The sequence below is a fragment of the Sus scrofa genome, chromosome X (assembly GCF_054392235.1).
Source record: "Sus scrofa isolate SSC_HxYL_T2T_F1_AM1 chromosome X, Sscrofa_HxYL_maternal_Yorkshire_Landrace_v2.0, whole genome shotgun sequence".
NCBI lineage: Eukaryota > Metazoa > Chordata > Mammalia > Artiodactyla > Suidae > Sus > Sus scrofa.
Genome location: NC_139401.1, coordinates 119,335,586 through 119,363,234, shown reverse-complemented (window position 1 = coordinate 119,363,234; position 27,649 = coordinate 119,335,586). Strand labels below are relative to the sequence as shown.

General features: G+C 43.1%; 1 protein-coding gene across 9 annotated transcripts in view; it reads left to right on the top strand.

Annotated features, from left to right (window-relative positions):
• Positions 1-27,649, top strand: part of USP26 (ubiquitin specific peptidase 26) — a 51,372-nt gene that overhangs the window by 3,150 nt on the left and 20,573 nt on the right. For 5 of the 9 annotated variants that reach the window (XR_014834632.1, XR_014834635.1, XR_014834636.1 and 2 more), the window contains exons 2-4: positions 1,521-1,622; positions 2,222-2,268; positions 4,238-4,300. The gene's annotated coding sequence lies outside the window, so the exon portion shown is untranslated. The remainder of the gene's footprint in view (positions 1-1,520; positions 1,623-2,221; positions 2,269-4,237; positions 4,301-27,649) is intronic. The other 4 variants (XR_014834631.1, XR_014834634.1, XR_014834633.1 and 1 more) reach the window with 1 other exon arrangement.

Genomic DNA, 27,649 nt, shown 5'->3' with positions numbered 1-27,649 from the left:
GGGACATTTCCTTTCAGCCTGAGTTCGTACTTCCCTGTAATTAAAGCAGGATGAACTTTTTAACTTAATTTTTTTTTTTGGCTTTTGTCCTTTTGGGGCCACACCTGTGGCATATGGAGGTTCCCAGCCCAGGGCTCAAATCGGAGCTGTAGCTGCTGGCCTACGCCAGAGACACAGCAACTCAGGATCCGAGCCGTGTCTTTGACCTACACCACAGCTCACGGCAACACCGGATCCTTAGCCCACTGAGCAAGGCCAGGGATCGAACCCACAACCTCATGGTTCCTAGTCTGATTCGTTAACCACTGAGCCACGACGGGAACTCCTTAATTTAATTTTTTAAAAAAGGTTAATTCTGGCTCGGCAGGTTACAAACCCGACTAGTTCCCATGAGGATGCAGGTTCGATCCCTGGCCTTGCTCCATGGGTTAAGGATCCAGCATTGCAGTGAGCTGTGGTGTAGGCCAGCAGTTGCCATTCTGATTTGACCTCTTGCCCTATGCCACAGGTGAAGACCTGAAATGCAAAAAAAAAAAAAAAATTTGAATCTGGTCTTGTAGCCACAAGATGAGCGTAGTCCCTGCCTTACATTATCTTTCACTCTGCCTGACTGGGTACCCCTACCCCACCAAGCAGCCCCAGAAGTTCCTCTGGATAAGGCGGGGGTGGGGGGGAAGATGTTTGTCCCAGCCACTCACCTAAATAAGTTTCCAAATTAAGTAACTTTCCCACCGTGATGCTAAGATGTCTGCTCTCAGGCAAGTCTCCTTGCAGATTTGTATAATCACCACCCTTTTCGGGACCTGCTGCGGAAAAGTCCAGTATTGATCAATCTGTGGGCTTGTAACATGAAGGAAAAGGAACCAAAACCAGTAGTCAGAACCAGCCAGATGAATAAGTGCATCTCTGTGTAGTGTGAGGCAAGGGGTGTTGGGCAGAGGGCAACTCTGCTGTCTCCTGTCTTGATAACACCATGTTGAACCCCATCCCTGGGTCCCGCCTCCCTGGCAGGGTCACTCCTGGGCACTGTCGACCAACCCTAAGGTAGAGATCCTGTTTCTACAACCAGTTCCTTCAATTAAGCCAGAGCATCTTTTCCCCTATACTTATTTGTATTCCTCTGTGCACTGTGGCTGCCACTGTGACAGAGACATTGGCATAGTAAGACTTCTGATTTCAAAGAAACCTCACTTTGACTTTTTTTTTTTTTTTTTTTTTTTTTTTTGCTTTTAGGGCAGCACCTGCGGCATTTAGAAGTTCCTGGGCTAGGGGTAGAATCGGAGCTGTAGCCACCAGCCTACACCAGAGCCACAGCAACTCGGATCTGAGCCACGTCTGCGACCTACACCACAGCTCATGGCAACGCCGGGTCCTTGGCCCACTGAGTGAGAGAGCAGGGATCGAACCCACAACCTCATGGTTCCTAGTCAGATTCCTTTCCACTGAGCCACGATGGGAACTCCTCACTTTGACTGTTTAACACCAAAGTTTTGATCTTTCTTTTTATTCTTTTCGGAAAGCCAGTAGCAGACGGCAGAAGGATGGAATGGACTAGATTATAGGAAGCAAACTTTGAGAGTCAAAGGAGTGAGAGGTGCTGCTTGGATTCCTTTGTTCAACAGGTATGAGAAGGTGGATTTGAATGTAATTTTAGATCTCAACTCCATGTAGAGAAAAGGAGAGATGAGGTCCAGAGATCAGGTGGGAAGCAGGGAATGGTAGTCAGCCATCCTGCCTACCCTTCCTGTGCCATTTATGTGGTCGGGGTCCTGAAGGCATAGCCTAACAATTAAAGTCGTATGGAGGTCGTACTCCTCCAAATCTTTACATTGCATGCATTGTTGCCTATTTTTCTGCTTTGCAGACATTGCTGGGACCACATACCATGTTTAATACACAGTAAGCCCCCAATCTGAGAGAGTTTGAGAGACCTTTAGTTCATTTTCACTCTAAGGCAAGTCTGGTAGCTCAGCTGGCTTCTAACATATTATTTCAGCACTTTGTGCCACTGTTAACAACTTTCAACGAATTCAGATTTTGGCAGCTGGGGACAAGGTTTGAGATTTGCACATGTGAGGCTCCCTGACCCCTGTGTCTCCTATTGTGTTACACCGTGGGATGAGTGGATTTGGGCGCAGTGATCATGATGAAAAGTGCTAATGGTGGTTGAATTACTTTGACTGCTCCTGCATATTAAATGCTCTCTCTTGTCCCTGCCCAGGTCTTTGGTGACTGTCAGTACAGCGGCCAAGCCACAAGGCTCGCTTGGTAAGGATTCCTCATATTTGGTGCTAGTTTGCCCAGATTGCTCTCTGACATGTTTCTTAAAAACAAGTAGAGGTCCTGTGTGTGAACTTTGATTTCACCTTGGCTAACTGTCAGTTTTCTGGCAGGCTATGTAGTAACTGGGTCAGGATTCCTTTCTGGTAGGTGATGAGATTTCATATTAATTTGGGATTGAAGCTTTCAGAATATGGTAATACCTGATCTCAGGATGAGGCTAGCCACAGTTTACATTTTTGGAGTCATTGCTCATTTTGGTGTATGTTTTGGAATCTAGTCTTCTTCTTCAGCTATACCACAGTGAGCCCTGTGAACTGTGCTTGTTATAATCATCCGTAGAGCAAATGCCTACACTATGTAGCTCTATGATGCTTCATAACTTGCCACTTAGGTTGCTTTGGAGTCAGTCAGATCACAGTTTAAAGCTGATTCCGCCAGTAACTGTCTATCCTTTATTCCTAACTAACCCTTTGAGTCTCCGTTTACAGGTAAGGACCTGCAAAATAGGACTCATACATTGCTATCAGGCATGTTGTGAGAATTAAGTGTTAATTAACCTCTGTAATGCACCCATTAGTTAGTTAGTTAATTAATTAATTAGACTTAACCTCTGTACGAGTTCCTGTCGTGGCTCAGCAGAAAGGAATCTAACTAGTATCCATGAGGACGCAGGTTCGATCCCTGGCCTCGCTCAGTGGGTTTAAGGATCTGGTGTTGGCATGAGCTGTGGTGTAGGTCGCAGATGCAGCTTGGATCCTGTGTTGCTGTGGCTTGTGGTGTAGGCCAGTGGCTACAGCTCTGATTCCGACCCCTAGCCGGGGAACCTGCATATGCCACGGGTGCATATGGGACCCTAAAAAAAAAAAAAAAGAACTAACCTCTGTAATGCACCCAGTACACAGGAGATACTCAAGGAATTAGCTCCCCATTTCCTAAATGCACATTTGCTTGGTTTAGACCCTTGCCTGCAACGCTTCCTGTGATTGTCGTCTTTGCTTTCTTAGGTACAGCGAATTCTTTATAGGTTACACTGGCTTCTCTTTGGCAACCACACCTCTCTGATCTTGCTATGAAATATGAGCAAGAGATGGCCCAGGAACCCAGAATTTTCATTATTCTGAACCCAGGTTCTGTCCTGGCTAATAACTTGGACACCTTACACTGAGGCTCACCCATTGGAACATTCTAGGATTTGTTGAACTATGCTGGCTGGAGGGTGCCTGTTAACTGGCAGTCCTAGAAAGTTCTTCTCCATTTCCTTGTCCTTAGCAAGTCACTTCTGAGCTTAGTTCATATTTAAGATGAGGTGAAAATGCCGACAATGTGGAAGATGGGAGAAAATGCTAAATATAAAGATGCACTATCCTAAGATGTTCTTAAGGAGACTTTTAACCCTTGGTACCCAAAGATACTTCTAGGAGTTCCCTCGTGGCTCGGTGGGTTAAAGATCCAGCATTGTCACTGCTGTGACACAAGTTTGATCCTTGGCCCAGGAACTCCCACACGCCCTGAGCACGGCCAAAACAAAACAGTGAAAAAAAAGTTCTGTCCACAGCATAAAAAGAGCTGATGAAGTTGCCACACTATGGCTGGATCAGGCCGAATCCCCAGGTAATGCTAGTAAAATACTGCGTCAGGACTCCAGAGAGCCCCGAGTGCCCGGGGGAGCCTCGTGACTGCTAGGTCCCCAAAGAGCAGACCTGTGAGCCCCTGCTGGAGTCCTTCTTCCAGAGTCAGGAGTGGAGGTTCTGCCCTCCTTTCTCTTTTTCTCACTGATGAAGCAGGGATTAATGCCTAAGGAAAGACTTCCCTAGAGGAGGCAAGGCAAGAGATGCCAGCTTCGAAGGATGGCGGGAAGAGAGTAAAGAGAGAAGAGCGATTGTTGATAGAGCACAAAGGTACGTGTGTGGCTTTGCTGCTCAGGGAGTAACTTGTCTATATTTGATCCCAACAGATCCGGTTTCACCGTTTACCCCGGGGGTGATAACGGCCTGCCTCTCTCAGGATCCTTGTGGAGGTGAGGACATAGGAGAGTCATAAAAGAGAAGCATTTTTTATAGTACATCCTTTTGCTCCACCAAGTAAGCAAAATGGCTGCAGGTGAAGATTTTCACAGCTTGCATGAGTGTTAATTAGAAACAGTTAGAAGTCTTGGCTGTAAGAAGGGCTTGTGTAATTTAAATATCTATGCAAAGAAACTGGTCCTTATCAGTTAAAACCATGCCTGGCACCTAGCCATCCTGAAACTCCCAAACCCATCTGTTCCCTTAGACTTTTGGCCCAAACAGTCACCCCTACACACACCTAGTTAGTGTAAGTGTTGATCATTTGGGTACTTTGACTCAGTGGAAATTTTGATTCCTCTATCAAGCAAAAAGCAAAAACGAAAAACCTGCTTTCCGGCTACCTATTTCAGCATCTCTCATTTTTGGCTGTTCTATAGACCTTTTCTCCATTTGCGCATGTAGTTAGCTTGGAAATGTCAAGGGACCACGGAGGGGGGTATGAAATTCCATAAAAATCTGCTTTCACAAAACTGAGGTTTATTGGTATTCTACAGGAGCTGGTAATGACTTCTTTTCCATCTGAGTCTGCTCCCCACCCCCTTCCCCTCACCTTGAACTTTTGCTTGCATCTAGGAATCAATTTTGTCTAATTTCCAAATGTTGCTTGTCGGTGGTTTGGCTGGGTTCGTTATATATATACCCAGAATGGAAGGTAACTTGGCACATGTTAATGACATAAACACTACCCTTATCCGCAAAGCTTTTTTCTCCCTTCGTGCTATTTTGTTTTTATAATTTCATAGCAGAATGAAGAGATAAGATGATAATTTTATTAAAACAAGGGGTTCTCTTAACAGTACAATGCCCCTGCTATCTCATTTCGTGATCAACTCTACTCATCATACATAGGCATTTGTGGGAATTGGTATTTTTCATAGAGGTCTAACAAGTCAAAAGTGATCCAGAAAAGACTGTCCTTTGGTCATTGACCATCCAGCTGTGGGGCTGACGTGCGTTCTCTGCAATCTGTCCATGCACAAACCAGTCAGGAACTAGAAGTTTGTGTTCTTTGAAAATTTGTATCAAACTTAAACAAGTATGACATGAGGAGAAGAAAATAATTCCACGCGGTTTACTCATAAAATAGGACTTCCCCCGGCCCACCACCATCCCTCATTTCCTGTTCACCATGTGTATTCAGAAGTGACATCATGTGATTTTGCAGTGATAGAAATAACTGGTGCCGAAAACTGCTCAGAAAATCACGAGAGCTTTGAAAGGGATTAAGACGAGGTTTGGGAGCCATTCTTTGTCTGTCTTTGTAAAGGGAGAATTCCAGGATAAATCCTCAGAAAGGGGATCAGGAGAGGGGAACTGACAAATACGAAACAGTCTCTCACCTTCGGGGACCTATAGCTCAGAGGTGGGGAGAGGCTCGGAACAGCAGCCCTGGGTAGGGCAGCTCCCAAGGCTGAGGAGAGAGCAGACAGTTAGAAGCGCCAGGGCTTTGGTTGTGAAAGGTGTTATGGGCACTCTGTGTTCAGCGGTGTCTCCCAACCCATTCCCCTTCCCACTCCTCCCTGTGCTCCGACACCTCCCCAACTGGCTCCGTAACCTAAGGGACATCACGGATCTGAGATGTAGCCCGCAAATACGGAAGGGATGTATATATCAGGAGGCGACATCATGGCTTACTGCCAACGTCACCTCTCCCTACAGGCTTTAGCTTCAGAATATAAGCGTTCAAAAGAAATGTCTAACACTGTTGTCACTCGATTTTTTTCCATGTGTCTTCTCCCCTCTGCCTTGTGGTTTGATTCAACTAATAATGACTAATTTCTAAAGATGGTTTGTAGGGAGTTCCCTTAGTAGTTCAGTGGGTTAAGAACCTGACTAGTATCCATGAGGATGTGGGTTCGATCCTTGACCTCGCTCAAAGCGTTAAGGATCTGGTGTTGCCGTGAGCGGCAGCGTACATCACAGATGTGGCTCATATCCCGCGTGGCTGTGGCTGTGGCTGTGGTGTAGGCTGGCAGCTGCCGTTCTGATTCCACTCTTAGCCCGGGAACTTCCATGTGTCACAGGTGCGTCCCTAAAAAGCAAAAAAAAAAAAAAAAAAGAGAGAAAAAGATGGTTTGATGGGTTTTAGTGAACAAATATACTAGTGTAGATAAGACTTTAAATTTTAGTGACCTTGAAGGCAACCTCAGTTTGAGATGCTTTAAATGCTTCATTTAAATATGTATTCCACCTATGGTCTATTTTTTAAACACGTGGGCAGAGAACTCCTAGCTCCATGCTTTTAACACTGTCATCTTTATTGGTCTGTTATTAAAGTGGCAGCAAGACTGATTGCTCTTGATACGTAAGGAAAGGATGGTGATGTTGATCATCATCTTTTTATCATCTGGGGTCTGAGAATGATTCTTTTTAGCCCTGAAAAGATACTGTACTCGCCAAAATGCAGAAGGATATTTGAGCTCCATTGTAGGTCTTTTATTTTATTTTATTTGGGGGGGGGGGCACTGTGTGTCTTGATGTGGGATTTCAGTTTCCACACCAGGAATTGAACCTAGGCTGCAGTGGTGGAAGCACCAAATCCTAACCACTAGACCACCAGGGAACTCCCACATTGTAGGTGTTTTAGATACTAATTTCTTGGTGGCAGTTTCTCAACCTGGAAAAATGCTAGCTTGGAGTCTTAGGCATCTAAACCCATGTCATGAGTCCACACAAGGCCAGGAGACAGGGCAGGTTAGGCACTGTGGAAAGGAGTGAAGGTAAAGTGCGTGCACTGGAGAATATTCAATGGGCGATTCACAGTCAGACCATTTGTAAGGAGACCGTCATCTATGAACCTTTCAATTCTCAGAATTACTTTATATATTTGATTCATTTCTTTCCCAAGCCCCTTGAACCTAAAGGGAAATGAGTAGTTTGGAATTGGATGGCATTGTCTATTCAGAGCTACAGTAACATGGGGTCATTAAAGAATGGCAGAGAATTAAGGGTTCTTGATACAATCCTCCAAATACGTATAAGGAAGAAGCAAATACCTGTGCCTGTTTTGAGTCTAGGAGAGAGAAGTGCCCTTTTGCAAAGTTGTGAAATTGGTGATGGAGACGACTCTACCGTTTTGCCTGATTTCTGTATTTCTGAGTTAGTGTGGGCTTTGCTGCCCTTGACTCTCGTGGATTTTTATTGGGCCTTTGAAAAATGGTTCTGGGGATAGGTGGCCTTTCAACTTCTCATTTGTTGAGAGGCTTGAGTTCTGGGACAGTCTTTTGCACACGAGCTGTTCTTTTGAGGGTGAGATTGTTCCAATATATTTGTCAACACACCGTTTTCCTGCAGCTTTTCTGTATTCCAAGTCTTTCTGCTGTACTTTAACCTGAAGTCATAGTTGCTGCCTGTAATATTTCATTTCCCTCTTGCTATCTCTCATTTATTTTTCAAGAGGGCTCGGTTTTAATTCCATACATTGGTCGGTTTCTTTTTCTTATTTGGGGCCAATTCCGTACGCTGAGTTGCAGTGCCTTTTCCCCTCTGATATCTCATTTTCTGGACCAGACTTTTGTTTTCTTAGTATAGTCTTGTTTGTGGGGTTACACTGCAATGACACTTCTAAAATTGATGTGCTTTGTGTCTGTCAGAAAACATCTATTCAACTAAATTCTGCCTCTTTTCCATAAACACCATCAGGCCATCTAAAATCTGCTCCAAGCTTTGGTTTTCTCTGTCCTTGTTCTGCCTGGCTAAACCTTATCATGTTTCATCATTGATTTGCCTTTCCTAATTTCATACATTTCTCTGCTGTGTGCCCTTAAGAAACATGCAATTCCTATAGGCCCACCCACCTATGGTAGCAATCACTAGATAATCATCCAGTTAATCTGTTTCTATTTTATGCTGATATTCCTGGACTTTTCTTCTAATCTGTCTTTTTTTATCTTAATCTTTAAGAGGTATTTTTCTAATTGCTACTACCATACACCTTGTGTGTTTGTTTGTTTGTTTTGGCCACACCTACAGCATGTGGAAGTTCCCGGGCCAGGGCTTGAACCCATAGTGACCTGCGCCACAGCAGTGGCAACACTAGATCCTTAACCACCAGGCCACTAGGGAACTCCTGATGAGTTCTTATGTCTCATCATTTCTTAGGTTCTCGACGATCCTGACCACTGTTTGTGATTTTTAGCAACCTAAACATCCTTCTCTACATGTTGCTTTCTTGAAGAGAATGGAGACTCATTGTGTATTTCCTGGTCTTCACCATCTCATATTCCCCTGTCTGCACAGGCTGACATCCAAGATCTCATGCTTAATATTAGGAACTCTTATTTTGAGCTTAGTTTACATTCTTCTACTGCTGATGTGCTTTGATTTGGCTGATTACTTAACTTCTCTGAACTTTAATTTCTCTAAGTGTAACATGGAGATGATAAAATCTACCCCAGCTTCTTAAAGGGGCTGTTATGAAGGCAGAGTTAAAAGCATTGTTAGGAGTTCCCATTGTGGCTCAGCAGGTTACGAGCCTGACTGGTATCCATGAGGATGAGGGTTCAATCCTTGGCCTCGCTCAGTGGGTTAAGGATTTGGTGTTGCTGTGAGCTGTGGTGTAGGTTGCAGACATGGCTCAGATTTGGTGTTTCTGTGGCTGTGGTGTCAGCTGGCAGCTTACAGCTCCAATTTGACCCCTTGCCTGGGAACTTCCATATGCCACCAGTGCAGCCCTAAAAAGCAAAAAAAAAAAAAAAAAAAAAGGATTGTTAAATGCTGGGTGCTGGGTCCTCAGAAATACCACCAGCATAATAAGGCAAAGTTGAATTTATCCTTACTATGGTAAGGACGAGTACTAGCTTGAAGGAAGAATGGGGGTAATTATGCGGTTTGGGAATCTGATTAAAGGTGGCTATTGGCATATGTGAGATTGATCAGGACGGGGTCAGGGTCTTGACGTAGTAGTTTGACATGGGTGGACAGAACAAGGAGGTGTTTCTTGAGACAAGGGTATTGCTCTTAATCCTATCTGCTGAAAGTGTTTTCTGTTCATTTCATGTCTTTTTTTACCCAAAAGTTTCTGGAGTGAGCAACAGAGTTATTTGCAATGTTTTTCTTCCTGAGCAAGTTACCTGGAATATTAAAGTCATGTTGATGAATACAGTAGAATAGTAAAATTATATTTGATAAGACAGCTGAAGAGTAAAATCATGTTAATGTAGGCAGTGAACTGTGAGGGGGTAGATGCTTTTAGTCCTCAGTATATAAAAGCACTTTGTAAATGATAAGTACTGTATAAATGGTGATGGTGTATTCATAAGGCAAATGTTTCACTTTTTTTTCACTTGTTTTTGATTCTTATGCCTTTTTACCTAAATGCCATATTTTTCTGCTTGAACTCAGTAGGAAGGGGAATCTTTATTCAAAATGACTAAGCTTCTGAAATGGCATTTAGTTCTCTTCCATGCCTAGGCCCAACCTAGCTGGAAAAAGTCAAGTGTGTAACCACTACACGATTTTCCTCAACCCTCTCAGAAAATGACTAATCATTAGAGATAATGAAGGGCAAACTCAGGGGGTTTTCGTCCAGGTTAATCCTTCAAAATGAGATAAAATGTTTGGGGACAGATGTACACCAACATGCGGAATGAACAAAAAGTCAGCTGGGCAGTCAAGAGGCAGCCTGCTGCCTCCTTATCTGAAAATGAAATCTTGGTAAGTCTTTCCTTTCTAGCTTCTTCCGATCTGGCCTTAATGCTGGCTCACTAGTTAACTCTAGCTACATGGTGTATAGACTGTTTTTAAAAGCTAATTGGCCATAAACTGGAGAATGGGCTTTTAACCTATAGGCTAATATAGATAAAGTATCAGAGGAAGGTTATATTTAGCTTTGGCTGAAGAGTTAAAATTTAGTTCTCCCGAGATAGTTATTACAGAGTCCATTATCTCTGGGTACCGTAAACATCAAATCTGTATTATTGATTAGTTCTCTTTTCATTCGATAGTCAGGTATGAATTCCCCCTCATGTTTCTGACACTATTGTGGAAAATAGTGGACAGCGAGGAAGGAGCACTGGTTGGTATTCGGTCACTGGAGTACGAATGTGGACCATCATGAAGGAGGAGAACTGCAAGAGTCCTCAAAGGCCGCCCAGTAATTCTCCTAGCTCATTTGGGAGGTAAACAGTGAAGAAAGTAGATTGGCTCAGGATTCAGAGTGCATTACACACTTGAAATAAACTCAGGACGAGGCCAGACATTGAAGAGAAAATGAAAAAAAAAAAACAAAACAAAACAAAAAACATGGCAAAGAAATGACCCTTTTCTCAAGGATCTTACAGTCTAGTTAGAGAGGCCAAGCTAACTTACATTCCCCTACTCTGGGTAACGGGTGGAGAATGAGGAAACATTGTGATTTAGATGGAGGGGTCTTAGTGTTAATGGTGGGGTGCTGCTTATTTTGGCTTTCCAAATAGAGCAAAAGGGAGAACGCGCAGAGGGGAAGGGCAGGGGACTCAAGAGGAGAGAAAGGTGTGAAGTAAGGAGACGAACTGGGAGGGCACAGATAACCCTGTGATCTTTTTTTTTTTTTTTTTTTTTTTTTGCCTTTTTAGGGCCACACCGCAGCATATGGAGGTTCCCAGGCTAGGGGTCGAATCAGCTGTAGCTGCCGGCCTACACCACAGCCACAGCCACACCAGATCCGAGCTGCGTGTGTCTGTGACCTACACCACAGCTCAGGGCAACTCTGGATCCTTAACCCACTGAGAGAGGCCAGGGATCCAAACTGTGTCCTCATGGATGCTAGTCAGGTTCGTTACTGCTAAGCCACAATGGGAACTCCAGTCCTGTGATTTTTAAAGCTGAATTGCTGATTGAAATCTTCTGCTGCCGCCACCAGCTTTACATCTTTCCCAGCACTGGTGCAACTTGGCCCTGAGTACGCAGAGGCTTTATTGGATTATTGCGTCTGTGACACTGCAGCTATTAGTCACACTCAGCCATAGGACCTGACAATATAATGATGTTCTATTTTTACTTCTGTCCTGATAATGTCCCAGAAGTACTGAAATTATGGCCAGAAAATTAATTTCTTTTGCATTTGGACAAGAAGTAAAAGAACAGGGAATAATTCTACATTCAGGCTATAAATCTCCAGAGTTGTTTAGAAACATTTTGTGTTAACAGTTTGGGCTGAATTTTGCATTAAAGCTTTGCACTCTTTCCTGGAGAAACTGGTGAGAAAAATCTCTGGTCAGAGCATTTTAATGTTATTCAAGGCTAGCAAACGGATGCTTGCACAGATATGCACACACAGTTGTAACAATGATCAATTTGCAAGGTCAGAAAAAGAAGGGCTGTTTTGTGTCACACACTAGTTATTTTCCTAAGTGCAGAAATAAAATCAGCTGCTTCATTCAGGCCTCTCAGAGGAGATTTTCTTGAAGGTCTGTGCATATGTGTGTGTTTTAATACCAGGAGATGAACACACAGAACCGTTTATTTATTTATTTATTTATTTAGTCTCTTTTTAGGGCCGCGCCTGCGGCATGTGGAGGTTCCCAGGCTAGGGGTTGAATCAGAGCTGCAGCTGCCTGCCTACATCACAGTTCATAGCAACGCAGGATCTGAGCTGTGTCTGCAGCCTACACCACAGCTCACGGCAATGCTGGATCCTTAACCCACTGAGCAAGGCCAGGGACCGAACCTGCAACCTCATGGTTCCTAGTTGGGTTCATTTCCGCTGTGCCAAGAAGGGAACTCCTGGTTTATGTCTTTTACGTTGAATTCGCATCAATTCATATTGATAAGATCAGTTGGGCCACATTCTCAACACTCTTCTGTAATACTTAGTCTAGAGTCTCAAACTGTCATAGACAGGCATGCCTTGGACATCACTGTCCCGTATATAAGTAAAGAAATGCCAATTTAGCGAAATAATGACCACACAGATTGTGACTGAGCTGGCACTGCAGTCTTGTCCCCTGCTTTGTATTGTTACTGTATTATTGTGCCTTTCCGCTGGAGAACTCAAAACTCACATTTCTAGGAAGTTGACAGTTAAACAAAGTCCCTTTTTCAGATGAAAGAATGGAACCACAGTGACCTTAAGTGCTTTATCCGCAGCCACAGGCTTGATCAAGGATCTCTGTCACCATGCTGTGGTCACACTCCCGTTTGATATCAGCATCAATGTTTAGGAAGAAATGTCATGTAATTAGGTGGTTAATTTCTCATCACTTAGACCAACTGATACGTACTGCATGTGTCATTCAGCCATTAGAAAGTCATTGCCATCTTTCTAGAATCCAAAGTTGTAGAGTGGTTTCTTATAAGTTTGTATATGGACTTAGATTGGGGTTAGCGTTGAGGCACTGGGGGTAAAGGGGGTAGTGATGGAGCATACATAGGTGAATCCCATAGGAGTTTAGCCTTCCAGGAGCTCCTTAACACACATGCTTTATAATTACATATTTCTCATTTCTTTATAGGCATGTAATTAGAAGGTAGAAAGTAGTAAGTGCTATATGACCGAGGTCTGGATCTGGATCTCATGCTTTAAATCAGCTCTCAGGAGTGCTGCTGTAAGGCACAGACACCAGGGAGTGTCTTTGTTAAGCCCATGTTTTCTGTGAAGTTGGGGAAATCGTTGGGCGAGATAGGAAATGACTAGAACCATTAGATATCCTTGGAGGAAAGTATGTTATTTCTTTTTTTAGATCCCATGAAGTAGGTTTAGACAACCATCATTCTTTGATTAACTCAGCAAGTAAGTATTGAGTTCCATTTTATTAATAGAATAGATTGGGGACCTTTAATAACTCACTGTTTAGCTTGTGTGTTCAAATGAGGAGTGAGAGTGAAGTACAAAGCCAGTGTTAGCTCTGTGGATGGACTACGAATTTGCTATTTAGAAATAGTTTCCAATCTCAGCTTTCCCACTAAAACCTACAATTAGTTTGAATGTTGTCATACGCTGATTACCATACTGCTTGAAGTAAAATATCACCCTCCCTTAATTGCAGTTTCTTTCACATTTGAATTATTCATCCTAGTTTTGAAAGAATTCTATGCATATCAACAATATAACAAACGCCGGTAGTACTTTTTTCATGAAACTGTGTTCTGAATCATTTTATAAGGTGGTGTGGAAACAGTCCCCTATGACCAAGTTGGCTGTCTGTTGTTGGGAGTGATTTTCTAATTCAGGCCAGTCTGCGTTCACAGGCTGTCAAGAATGCTATGAAAGGGTCACCTGGGAGGGTAGCTCAGATGACTTAGAAGGTCTCTGCCAGCTCATGAGTATGTGATTCGGTGACAGGCTAAATTGGTAGTAGATCAGATAGAAACCATTTGCAAATGACATTTAAAGGGTTTTGAATTTCTTTTCCTTAGAGCTAGTAAGGACCAAAATTCTTCTTGCCGAAGAGCAGAGCTTAGCTTCCTATTTACGGCAACCGTTATTCATTTGTCACACTATTTGAAATTAATAGAGTATTATGTTCAACTTCACGATGCTGTTGCTTTAAGGTGTAATATGTTTTTCCTATGTGCCATTTACAAAATGCTCTGTGGTACTAACCCTTGCATTCTTGAAGGACAGAAGGAGGCAGACTTTCCCAGAGGCCCTGCCTACATGGACGTATGTGTTTGAGGGGGCTGTGTGGAGAGCTAAAAGCACCGCGATAGTGTGTCTGTCTGTGGGGAACGCTTTTCCCCATCATGTTGAGTGTCGCACACATGCACACACACAGCAGGGTGACCGTGTGGCAGCCTCTAGCATCTGTAAGGCCAAGAGTTCTGTTTGTAAGGATGCATTTTATCGGTTCTTAATTTTTCTTCCCTGCACTCAAACCCACACCGAGGTTGCAACCTGTACCACAGCTGTGGCAGTGCTGGATCCTTAACCCGCTGCGCCACAAGGGGACTTCCTCTTAAATTTGTTTGTTTGTTTATTTGTTTGTTTGTTTTGTTTTTGTTCAGAGATGAATTTGATAACCTGTTGACATTCTATACCATCTCCTTAGAAAAAATAGGCTTCTGCACACATCCACAGACTTTTACCAGTCTTTAGGGGTTCAGAGACTAACCTCAAGAGTCCAATGTATTATCCAGGCTGAGAATTCCTCTTAACGTTATCTAAGCCAGTATTTCTTTATTTGCTCATAAGACATTTGATTGCCTGCCGTGTACTCTGGGCCCTGTACTCACCAGCCACGTGACCTCGGGGCCATTCTTTTATCTCCTCAAATCTGTTTCCTATAATATAAAATTAGGGTGTTTGAATGGAATGATCCCTAAAGCCCTTAGAATGTTTTACTTACTGAGCCTTGTTTTGAGTGCAGAAAGGAATGCAGGGTCTAAGCATCCAATAACACAGGACCATGACCAGAACCAGGAAAAACAAGAAACAAAGGGAACAAAGGCTTCTGTTTGGTCATTTGAAACCTAGGCAAAGAAATGATGTCTCACTCACGTGAGGCTACTGCAGCACCAAGTCTGCCTCTGTATGTGGCACTGGATGTTAGAATAATAATTAATTCTCATGCGATTAATCCTTTGGAGCTATTATTGCGTGGTTCTTTGACTTTATTCTTGGGTTGCTTTTAAACTTTGTAAAACATGGAATCCTTTTCAACCAACTACTTAATGTGTCGAGTTACTGCTATTGGACTGCAGGAGGTCAGGGAGATGGTACCTGGTGTGAGGAAGAGTAGAATTAAATTTTAAATGTCTATGTCATCACAGGCTCTACTGAAAGCGTTTCTAAAGCCCTTGGTAAACTTGTCCCTAGGCTGCTCGTGTCTATATTTATTCAGCTTTCAAATATTCATTTGCTCGTGTTGAGATGTGTGTTTGTTTTATTTTTTTGTCCAGTATGATTTAATTTTATACTTAGGGTTTGTGTAACTGAGACTTCAAGCTTGTATCAGGATGTCCAAGCAAGTTCATTAATTCTGGGAGACTTTCTCCTAACAAGTAGAAATTCATCAACATCGTAATGACATATTAAACCTATTAAATTGAAAATATCTTTATAGTCACCCTGGAGCTTAAGTATGTCAGCCAATAATAATCACATGCCACCCAATCACTCACAATTTTCTGAGAAGAGAAAATTAGCTGGTTTTAATATGTCTGCAAGATAAATCAGATCATCAATGTTTTATCATTCATATGAGAAATTTATATAACTCACATTAAACACATCAGATCAACTGGAAAATTAGAGTAATTAAATATTATAGGGGAAAGAATTTTATTAGAAGAGCAACAAAGACACTGGTGCTGGCAAGACCATATCCTAAAGAGCCATGAGGAAATGCAGATACGCCAGGCCAGAGGGCGTGATGAAGGAACCAGGTTCCCAGGTGTCCTTAGGAGTAAAGAGGGAGGGGCCAGCGTATCCAGATGCCTGACAGGTGACTAGCTAGGCCTAGAATAGGGCGGCCTAAAATAGAACAGAAGAGGACAGATGCTATAAAAGTTGACTTTACTCTTTTATTTAAATTTAAAACATTCTGAGGAGTTCCCATCCTGGCGCAGCAGAAACGAGTCCGACTGGGAACCATGAGGTTGCAGGTTCGATCCCTGGCTTTTCTCAGTGGGTTAAGATCCGATGTTGCCCTGAGCTGTGGGTGTAGGTCGCAGATGCGGCTTGGATCTGGCATGGCTGTGGCTGTGGCTGTTTCCGTGTCTGGCGGCTACGGCTCCGATTCGACCCCTAGCTTGGGAACCTCCATGTGCCACGGGTGCAGCCCTAAAAAGACCAAAAGCAAACAAACATTTCGAAGTAAGAAAAGATAGAAATACTTTGGGGGAGTGCAGGGCCATGCCTGTGGCATGCAGAAATTCCTGGGCAGGGGATTGAAACTATGCCAGAGCAGCGACCAGAGCCACAGCAGTGACAATGCCAAGTTCTTAACCACTAGGCCACCAGGGAACTCCTAGAAATACTTGTAAACATAGATGCATTTGTGATGAAGACCAAGAGCCTTCTCTCCCATGTTTCTCTACCTCCTCTTCAATATCCGTTTTTAGTTCCGGCTAGTTCGCTGTCTACATATACTATCTTTTTAAATAATTTTTATTATAGTTGATTTACAGTGTTCTATCAATTTCTACTGTACAGTAGTGATCCAGTTGTACACATATATACATTCCTTTTCTCATATTAAATACACTATCTTAATACTCATTGTTTACAATTTTAAGAGGTTGCCTATTTTATTCTGTTCTGATGGCTCTTTTACCTCACCCCCTTTTCTTTAGTCTCTTTCTCCCAAATTTATATCACTATTGCTCTACTAGTTACCCCTACAACTTAAGCCACTGTACTTCCACATCCATTTCTTTTTTTTAAAATAGATTCTATTGTGGTAGAGTTGACTTACATTGTTGTGTTAGTTTCAGGTGTACAGCAAAGTGGATCAGTTATGCATATACAGTAATCCATTCCTTTTCAGATTCTTTTCCCATGTAAGTTATTACACCATATGGAGTAGATTTCCCTGTGCTTTACAGCAGGTCCTTGTTCCCTCTCTGTGTGAAAGGTGGGAGCATACATATCGACATCCCTCTCTTATTGCTTCAAGAGTCCATGCTTGACAACCATGTTTATTTTCCCTTTCTGTCCTTCCCTTCGTTTCTTTCCCTTTTGCATTTTGTACTCTATATACAAAATATACTCAAATATACTTTAGCTTTTATTTTTTATAATCACCTTCTTTTGTGGAGTAAATCATTAAGTGTAAACTCCTAAGAAAGGTATGTGTGAAGCAGAGTTTGTGAACTGCTAATTATTTGAAAATATTTTTATTCAGACCTCACAATTGATACTTGGTATAGAATTCTAGGTTCAAAACCATGGGCCCAGAGTTGGTTTTCTTTTTTCTATTTTCTTTCTTCTATCTTTTTGGCTCTTTTATTAGATATTGGGTCTCCTTGCCCCGTTGCCTGTAGCATTGGCGTTTCTCCTTACATCTGTCTTGTACATTTTGCTCTATGTTCTGGGAACACATTCTCAATCTTGGGAAACTGGTGATTCATTGGACACCCTGTTCTAGGCCACAGTGGACTCCCTATTACCTGGGTCTTTCCTAGGACCCATTCTTTTTTCTTTCTTTCTTTCTTTTTTTTTTTTTTTTTTTTTTTGTCTTTTTGCCTTTTCTAGGGCCGCTTCTGCGGCATATGGAGGTTCCCAGGAGGTCGAATCAGAGCTGTAGCCACTGGCCTACACCAGAGACACAGCAACTCGGGATCCAAGCCGCGTCTACAAGCTACACCATAGCTCACGGCAACGCCAGATCCTTAACCCACTGAGCAAGGCCAGGGATCGAACCCACAACCTCATGGTTCCTAGTCAGATTCGTTAACCACTGAGCCACAACGGGAACTCCTCCTAGGACCCATTCTTGATAGGCTCTCTTAAGCTTCTCACTCATAGTTGTGACTCCAGCTATGCTGATAGTAGACACATATGTCATTATTTCTAATCTTCAGTTGCATTCTCTAACAAATGAAATATACACCTCTTTCCTCCCCTGTCTTCCCCTTAATTTCTCATGAAAATGTGCCTTCTCCTTCCCTTGGAATGTCATTATGCAGTGTAAGGTACCAATTATAGACTTCTCTATTTGCCTAAACATCATGAATGTTGCCTTTCACAATGCCATGCCTGGCTTCTTAATATGATTTATTTTGTCAACTTGTTCCACAGCTGATTTCTATACCCATTCTTCTTGAATCTGGGTAAATAAAAATAGTGCAAGGTCAGGAGTTCCTATGTGGCTCAACAGGTTAGGTATCCAGTGTTGTCACTACAGTGGCTCAGGTCGCTGCTGTGTCCGGAGTTTGATTCCTGGCCTGGGAACTTCCGCAAGCTCCTGGTGTGGCCAGAAAAAAAAATAGTAGAAGGTCATGCATTAAATGAGCCATTTCAAAACATCTCAAGTAACAAATTGAGGAAGAGGGGAGGTTACTCGTGTAGGAGTCTCACTGTCCAGATAGTTATAAATTAAAATCTACAATGACCACTCTATTCCTTTGAGCTGCTCATTAGCTCATTCTTAATTGGCAGGCGCCTTCAAGATCCCACCTTGATAATCCAAATAGTTTTTGCTTTAACATGTATCAAGTCACTAAACTTAAGCTCTACACGGCAGTTAACTCCTTGAAATATATAGCATCCCTTCTGTCACAGAAATTCTTGAGAATTTTCCTGCAATTATTTTGTGTTTAGGGCTAAGTGGAAACTTTCCAGGTGATGGGTTCATCCAGCCTCCCACTTGCTGCAAGATTCCTGGCACACTAAGCCCTGCCAGTTTCTCCTGCCCGGTAATCAACCAGATCCTTCAGCTAGAACGGGGAGTCCATACTGTCAGTGGGTACATGGAATGAGTAAATGAAGTAAGTCTTTTTCCCAAACATTTAAACTGTCTAGAAGCATCCAAAGCAAAATTGTGAGATGAGGTTAAGGCTTCTGATCTTAGAATTTGGAGCTGGAAGACACTGTTTCTTTGAAGAACTGTTTCCTGTCTCTTCTTTCCCATTCAGTGTTCACTAGAGCTGCTCTTATTTGGGCAAAAGTTTCACGTGCCATTCCTCACTTCACAACCTGTGAAAGCATCCACAGATTGTAATTTTGGACAGATGGGGGCTGTGTCTTTCATACTGAGAAGTGACTGAGGGAAATAAGACCTTGAACATGCATTGCTGTTCATTCTGCCTCATTGGAGCATTCATTAAATACTCTCAAAGAATGTGCCTCTCTATCTGTATTTAAGGAGCAGAGATGGGGAGTTCTCATTATGGCTCAGTGGTAATGAACCTGACTGGTGTCGGTGAGGATGTGGGTTAAGGCTCTGGCGTTGCCGTGAGCTGTGGTGTAGGTCGCAGAGGCGGCCTGGATCCTGGGTGGCTGTGGCGGAGGCCAGCACTTGTAGCTCCGATTGGACCCCTAGCCTGGGAACCTCCGTGTGCCATGGGTGTGGCCCTAAAAAATAAAAATGAAAACAAAAACACCCAAACAGCAAAGATTGCCCCAATACATTAATTAATGAATCCTCTATATGAATTGATAGAATCCTTAAAACATCGTTAATTTTCTTTTTTGGCCGCACTTGGAACACGTGGAATTTCCCGGGTTAGGGACTGTACCCACGCCACAGCAGCGACCTGAGCCGCTGCAGTGACAATGCCGGATCCTTAACCCGCTGCACCACAAGGGAACATCCTCCCTTCCTTTTTTTTTTTTTTTGATTTTGAAAAATGTTTTTTAAAATTGTTTATCTGATTTCAAGGCAAGACCAACATCTAGATTGTTGTCAGATTTCTGTGCTTTTATTACTAATCTACTGAACAGAATGCATTTCGACAGAGCAGAGCAGAGCAATAGTCGAAACAATTAGGAATTGTTAGGACTTCTGTGGGTCACACCGTCTCTTGCCACAGCAGAAGAGTGCTTCAGCCTCTTAGAGAAATGATTGCATAAAACCCCAAATCTCTCATACTCTAAATCTCTATTTCAGTGCAGTATTGAATTCTACTTTGATTAATGCCCTTTTCTGTCACTCAGCACTCAACAGCTTGGACCTGGGCAGTGCTGGGTTACTAGGCGGGAATTGATGAAGGCCTGTTGTCAGGCTTTTGTGCTCTTACACTAATCTGCAGAACAGGATGCATTTCAGCAGAGCAGAACTATAGCATTAGGATTAGGGCTTTTGCGCTTCCAGTGGCCTCTTTCTTGTATCTCATATCTTGAACCATTTATTGCTTTTTTTATCTGTCTCTTGGAGGAGATTATCAACACGTTTATAAAGAGGAAGAGTCGGAGTTCCCTTTGTGGCTCAGCGGTTAATGAACCCAACTAGGATCCATGAGGAAGTGGGTTTGATCCCTGGCCTCGATGAGTGGGTTAAGGATCCGGTGTTGCCTTGAGCTGTGGTGTAGGTCCAGACAAGGCTCGGATCCCTCATTGCTGTGGCTGTGGTGTATAGGCCGGTGGCTACAGGTCTGATTCCACCCCTGAAAGCAAAAAAAAAAAAAAAAAAAAAAAAAAAAAAAAGGAAAAGGAAAAAGAAAGAAAGAAGTAAAAAGAGGAAAAGTGGAAGTCCAGCAAGTAGATTTACTGTATGCTTCTGTTGAGAGAAGTCCTTTGCTAGGTCCTGGACCTATTGGTGGAGCACTCTTGGCTTTTGTGGCTTGATGGCAGGCACCCAAAATAGTGGCAGTCCCAGAGCTTTGCTTTAGGAGGAGAAAAATTAGAGGAACTAAATTAGTGGACTTTTTCTACTGTAACTTTCCTGGTGATCACAGAGGGTCGTCAGATTTGTCCCCAGATTTCAGTGCTGTTAATAGTGGCATCCAAAACAGGAATGGTTAGTGATTGTTGAGTGCTTAGTATGTGCCAGCCAGCATTAAATTCTAACAGCTACCTGGTGAGGTGTGCACTAATGCACACTGTGTAAACATGAGATAAGGATGCTAAACCTTAAAGCCCTTCTGTTCTTTCTCACTCAGGCCGTTAGACTCTAGAGAAGATGCTCTTAACAGCTAGGTGTGTGTCTTGGTGTCTCTCCTGCCACCGTGCAGTGCTTGAGAGACTCAACTTTTATAAGGTGGAGGAGTTTTCTAATTTTTTAAAAAGTTCGAGATCGCTAGCTGGCCTGCCCTGCAAGAGATATTAAAAGGAAGTTCTTCAGGGAGAATGAAAATGATTTAAGTAGAAAATCAAAGCTACATTTTTAAAAAAGAGTGTTGGAGAAGGAATAAATGCAAGAAAAATAAAATTTTAAATTATTTATTTAATGGGTAGTTTCAAATAATAGTAAGAAAATATTGGGTGATTACAGGATCTGGATAAATGAGGCTTTTGAGAGTGATATCGTAAAGGATAAGAGTTTGGAATTGGGAATTCTCTGTCATAAGATAGATGCCAGGACTACTGGTGAAGCAGTATGGTGTTATTAGAAAGTCAAATTATAGTTGAAAATATATATTGTAAACACTAAGGGAATCATTACATTTTTTTAAAAATGAGGACCACACCCGAAGCATGTGGAGGTTCCCAGGCTAGAGGTCGAATCGGAGCTGTAACTGCTGGCCCACGCCACAGCCACAGCAAGGCGGGATCCAAGCCACTTCTGTGACCTACACCACAGCTCACGGCAATGCCGGATCCTTAACCCACTGAGCGAGGCCAGGGATTGAACTTGCATCTTCATGGGTGCTAGTCAGATTCGTTTCTGCTGTGCCATGATGGGAATCCTATATTTTCTCTTAAAGTATTGTTGATATGCTAAGAGAAGAGATAAAATAGACTCATAAAATGCTCAGTTAAAACCAGAGAAGGCAGAAGTAGAGGGAAAGAAAAAAAAAGAATTAAGAGCAGGGAATAAAAATTGTTACTAACAGGGAATTCCTTGATGGCTCTGGGGGTTGGGCATCCGGCGTTGTCAACTGCTGTGGCTCAGGGTTGATCCTTGGCTTGGGAACTTACACATGCTGCAGGTGTGGCCGGAAAAAGAACAACAAAACCCCCAGATTTTCAGAGTGATGAAAAAGTAAGACTCAACTGTACGTTGTTTATGAGAAACCCATTTTAATTAATTAATTTAGTCTTGCCATTTTCTTGGGCTGCTCCCGCGGCATATGGAGGTTCCCAGGCTAGGGGTTGAATTGGAGCTGTAGCCGCCCGCCTACACCAGAGCCACAGCAATGCAGGATCCGGGCCGCATCTGCAACCTACACCACGGCTCACAGCAACACCAGATCCTTAACCTACTGAGCAAAGCCAGGGATTGAACCCACAACCTCATGGTTCCTAGTCGGATTCGTTAACCACTGAGCCACGAGACGGGAACTCTGAGAAACCCGTTTTAAATATAAATAGGTAGTTCCTAAATAAAGGGATGGAGAAAAACGTCATCGCTGGGCAGGAGAAAACTGGAGTAGCTAGGATATTTTCACACAAAATAGACTTCAAAACAAGGAAAGTTATCAGGGATCTGATTTTATCATTATCATAATGATAAAAAAAGAGAAAACTCTCCTAGAAAACATAACAAGAATTTTACGGCACTTAAACCTTACAACAGTTTGTCAAAACAGCCAGCGATCTGGGGAGAAGGCGTTGTCGTGGCCAGGGGCCAACTCCAAAGAGTCTGTTCAGCCATGACAATTTTTAAAGGGAAAAGCAGGAAACCATCTCAGTTAATCATGGAGGTAGGAGGGCAGATCCTTCGTCGTTTCCATTGCGTGCAGGCCTGCTTGCTGGCCTCTCCTGATCTTCCTCCGGATGTGCTCCTGCCCGCGTGGTCCGCCTACACATTTGCTAAGGGGGAAAGCAGGTGGGGGTCCAGAGTCAGTCATTCTTCAACAACTTAAGTTTTCATTTTTACTCCTTTTAATCCAGAACAGGTTAGGCCAGGCATTGTGTACATTCAGTAGAAGTCAGGATTTAGGTTAAACGTTACCTAGGGATCTCATTTTTGTGATTAAGGTCTGAGGAAAATAGAGATGAACAAAGATAAAAGGGGGCAAAAGAACTACTTACAGACCCCCACTTGTCAGACATCTTTCCATTTCTGTGGGATTAGGAGGGAAGGTCTATCTTCTGTAACTTCTTCATGCTGACACCGTGCTCTTCGAGTGGGAGCTGTCGACATGGCCCTGTGGCATTTCTTCACTGACAATTTTAGCTGCCTGCTTACATATATGGGCCGAGCAAGCTGCAGTTACTCTAAGGCCCACAAAGATATAGAGCATTATGAGAATAGTGTTAATCCCATTCTTTCATCGGACACAGCCTGGGACTCTACTGTCCTTGTCATTAACTGCTTGAGCCTGCTCTTTGTGACTCTGAGAAACTTGAGAGACTTCAGCTTTTTTACAGACAAGAAGCAGGGAACATGGAGGGGTTTTGTACTTGGGAGGGGGGCTGCAGAGTTCTACTTGGTTCCATGAATAGGTACCACATCTTCTTTATTCATTCATCTATTGATGGACACTTAGGTGGCTTCCATATCTTGCCTATTGTAAAGAATGCTGCTGTGAATATTGGGGTGCACTTACCTTTTGAATTGGTGTTTTCTTTGTTTGTCTTTTTCTTTTGGCTCCAGCTGTGGCATGCAGAAGCTCTAGGGCCAGGGATCAAACTTGAGCCACAGCATCAATCCAAAGGCTGCTGCAGTGACACTACCAGATCCTTAACCCTCGGCTCCACAAGGGAACTCCATTTTTGGGGTATGATTATATGCAATTTCAAATGTGTCCCAGATCTGCCTCTGAGTTCCTGAGTGTAGCTCCTGACAGAGAAATCCCTTAATTAACTGTTCCTAGGAATTTCTAGCTCTCTCTTTTCAGAAAATAAAATTCATACCGGCCAGAAAGGAGAGAAGGTGAAGCATATCAGGGGTTCACCCTTATGACTTTAAACGTAATGACCTCCTAAAAAGCCTTATCTCCAAATACAGTCACATTGGGGGCTAAGGATTCAATATATGAATTTTGGGAAGACACAGTTCAGTCTGTGGCAAGGTGATACTCTTGGGGGCTGGAACATGATTATTTTGTACCAATAAAACCTGTTCTCTCTTCATGGCAATAATCCACAGGATCTGATAAGCCAAGCAGAGAGTAATCAGGGTTCTGCAGCTATCTATTAAGGGCAGTGTTCATGCAGAACAGAAATGGATAAATATTCAGTAGTATATGGTAGCCATTTTTTGGGGGGGGGGTCTTTTTAGGGCCGCACCTGCAGCATATTGAAGTTCTCAGGTTAGGGGTCGAATCAGAGCTGCAGCTGCCGGCCTACACCACAGCTCACAGTGATGCCGGATCTTTAACCTACTAAGCGAAGCTAGGGATCCAACCTGCATACTTATGGATACTAGTTGGGTTCATTTCCATGGAGACACAACGGGAACTCCCTTGGTAGCCATTTTTAAGAAGATTATGACTCAAATGAATAGTAGAATTCAAGGACCATCTAACTGTGACCACTTGGGCTCTCATTCTGAAATATCTGAGCTCTCCTATTTTCTACCTCTTCCTTCCTTTGCTACCAATAGGAAAGATGTGGGTGACAATTGGTTTGGACCTGTTTTCCCTCCTGCCTGAACCTTCTGAAGGGAGGTCTTATCAGAAGCCAAGCCCTGCTTCTAAAACTGAGAAAGTAAGATTTCTGCTCTTGAAGCCACCCAGTTTATGGTATTTGTTATGGCAGCCCAGTCTAAGACCTCCTCCATTCTTCTTTCTCTGGCCATGGAGGATCGTTTGGAGTAATAGCTAAAGTATTGCCTACATATAAAGCACAGATAAAGAAATTCCCTCTGTGGAAGTTTGGCATTTACAGTTGTTTAAAGGGCAATTTGGCTTGTCTCTTTATGTTTTAATAGCAGAAAGGCATTTCACATAATAATTCAACTTGGGGCTCACTCTAATCTAGGTCTGTGAGTGGGGGTTTGCATTCTTTGCTTGTGATTTACATCGCCTGACACCTAACATAATGACTCCCACTGCAAGGGCCATTGCTGCATCTGTGCAGCTCCAATTTGTCACTGGCAACATTCTGAGAGCTGGGGTAACCCCCCATTCAATCAAGAAACTAGAGCTGGGTGTAATTAATTACATCCTTTTGCCCCAACCCCACTAACTGCTATACATCACTTCTCTTAAAAACTCAGTCAATGCAATATTTTTCCCATACCCCCCCTTTTCAGTAAATGCAAACACGGTTGGGCAATCAATCATCGAAACTTCAGGCTTTTTTTTTTTCCCCCGTTTCAAATATTCATGACCATGTCTCTGTTGCAAATTTCAAATGCATTCTTTTAAGGATGTTCTTCGTATCTGATCTTCCTAATGAGCGACTATACTTGAGGAAGATCTTTGAAACTGGAGTTGCAGCCATCTGTATGTAAGCAGCAGCCGTCACTGTGACTGTCTTCTCGGCCTGGAACAGATGTTTTAGCTGATAAATAAGACCCGTAATTTTATTGTCAGCATTGCAGTTCAATGCCAATACCTAAGAACTAAGTTATTCTGTGGGCTAGGTTTGAATGGGGTAATAGAATGTGGGACTAGAATTTCAAGGGTAAGATTTGATATGATTATTTAGGTTGTATCATTAGGCATTATTACCCCCAATAATTCATTCAAGTGGATGGTCTTCAATTTTCAAGTCACTCAGATTTTGAGTGACTGATAAATTAAGAGAAAGAGGTTCATTATGGGCAGTGAGAAGAAAAAAGTGCATCAGAAGCTTGGAAAAGAACAGAATCTTAAAACCAGCTAAGCCCATAATGCATTCCAGTGAATTGTTAAGACGCTATTATTATGTTAAGAAGTTCTCTGCTTTCCTATAAAGGTCTCGGAGAGTATTTTCTGTTGGCCATTAAGACAGAGCAGGGCAAACCAGACAGCAATTGTGACTTGAATGCTCAGTGCTGTAAAACTATTATGTGAATCCATTTCAGTTTAGGTGTGGAAGAGGATGGTGTCTCAGTGCCGTCTGCATCATTAAAACCCAAGAGGGAAAATGGAAAGCGCGTGCAAAAGAGGAAGGTGGAAAAAATTAATTGGAGCTGTGAGGCCAGCGACACTCCCACCCGGTCAACCCCATCTATAGAATTAAAAGGCTGTCTAGAGGACTCAGTCACTTTTTTTGAGTCGCTGGAAGGCTGTTAACCTCTTGCCCACATTTAGGAAGCGTAGCCCCTGGAATGGACTCTGCACACTACAAGCTAGAAATCCCGAGGAAGGCAGAAGTTCTTGGAGTTTATCCAGGAGAGTTCAGTTACTGAAATAATGAATCTCCTCATTACCCCGGCTCTCTCCTCCAACCTAGCACATGCCTCCTTGCACTTAGGGTCTTTGTGCTGCTCCCCATCCCCAGAACGTGCCCCCTCCCTTCACTTAATGCGTAGGCGGGAAAGGAAGAGACTGCACTCACGCGAGTACTGCGGTAGGAGTGGTAGGAGTTCTAGTCCTGGCTCAGACGCAGAAAGCCTCTCTGACCTGAACGGCCTTGTCTGACAAACTCGGCTGTGAGGGGGAGGCTCTTTTACATCTCATCAGCAGCAAGAGTTCTTGAGTAGAGCATTTACCAGCGTCAGAGAGGTCCCTGCTCTGCGGCCCGTGGGCACGTAGTGGGAGGTGGGATTTACTCCCATCTAGAAAAGAACATTGACCTGGCTCTTGAATTTTCACATTAGAAGATTGATCCAATTTACTCTGCTTGTCTCCAGTATGAATCTGGTTTTCTATCAGCAGTAGAAAATATTACCGCCTGCATTTTTTCTAGGCGTATTTCTGCAAAGACACGAGCTCATCACCATATTCATGATTAACATCTTCTTTTCTTTTGCGGAAAGTTCTCGTGCCAGGCGTGACAGAACCTGAGCCACAGCAGTGACAATGCCGGATCTTTACCACTGACCCACCAGGGAATTCCCATCCTCCTTTCTTACCATATCCGTGTCATGGGCTCCTTATAGTAACCGCAGATCCTGAACCAGGGAATGTAGACAGAGTATATCGAAGGGAGTCACTCTCAATGCAGGTGTCAGAAAACCAAGCAATTCAAAGTAGGTTTTAAGCAAGAAAGGAAATTAATGGCATGTTACTGACAAATCCTATGACGGCACCTAGTTTCACATATAGTATTCACTTTCATTCTATTTCTCAGCTCTGCTTTCTCTTGTTCTCTAACTCTTGGCTCTTTCCTGACACGGAGAGGCCCCATCCATATGGTGAGAGGAGACACGTACCAGTGCTCCCCCTTGTCTGCGTTGTAAGAAGAGATGTTTAGACTCTGGGGGATCTGATTGTCTCTGCATGGCTCAGGTGCACTGCGCCTGTCTTGGTGGACAGGGTTCATGGTACGTTGGTGGACAGGGTTCCTGGCTACCATGATGGGCAGGCAGCAGTCTGTCTGCCTGTTGCCTGACAAAATCAACAGCACTTCACCGCATTCTATTTCTAGTCTGCCCAGCACTCTCACACTCTCACTGAACTGTGTACAACCACCCCCCTCCTTTTCCTGGAAATCTTTGCACAAACAACCTCCTGGCTGGAATCACAAACACACTCTCTTTCCAATTAAAAATAACCAGAAGACAGTCACATCAGTGTTTCCAGCAATAGCTGTGGAGGGTTTTCTTTCCTCAGTTGTGAAATTCATTTTGTGAAGTCTTTAACAGGAATAAAAATCAAATTTTACATTTTTCCACCTTTTTGGTATTCACAGGCACATTCACTGCCTTTTCTGCATTTAAATGTCAGCTCTTTCAAGTGGTTCTGAAGCTTTGTAAACATTCGGGCACACTGGCCAACTAGTCACACGTGTGGCATCAGAT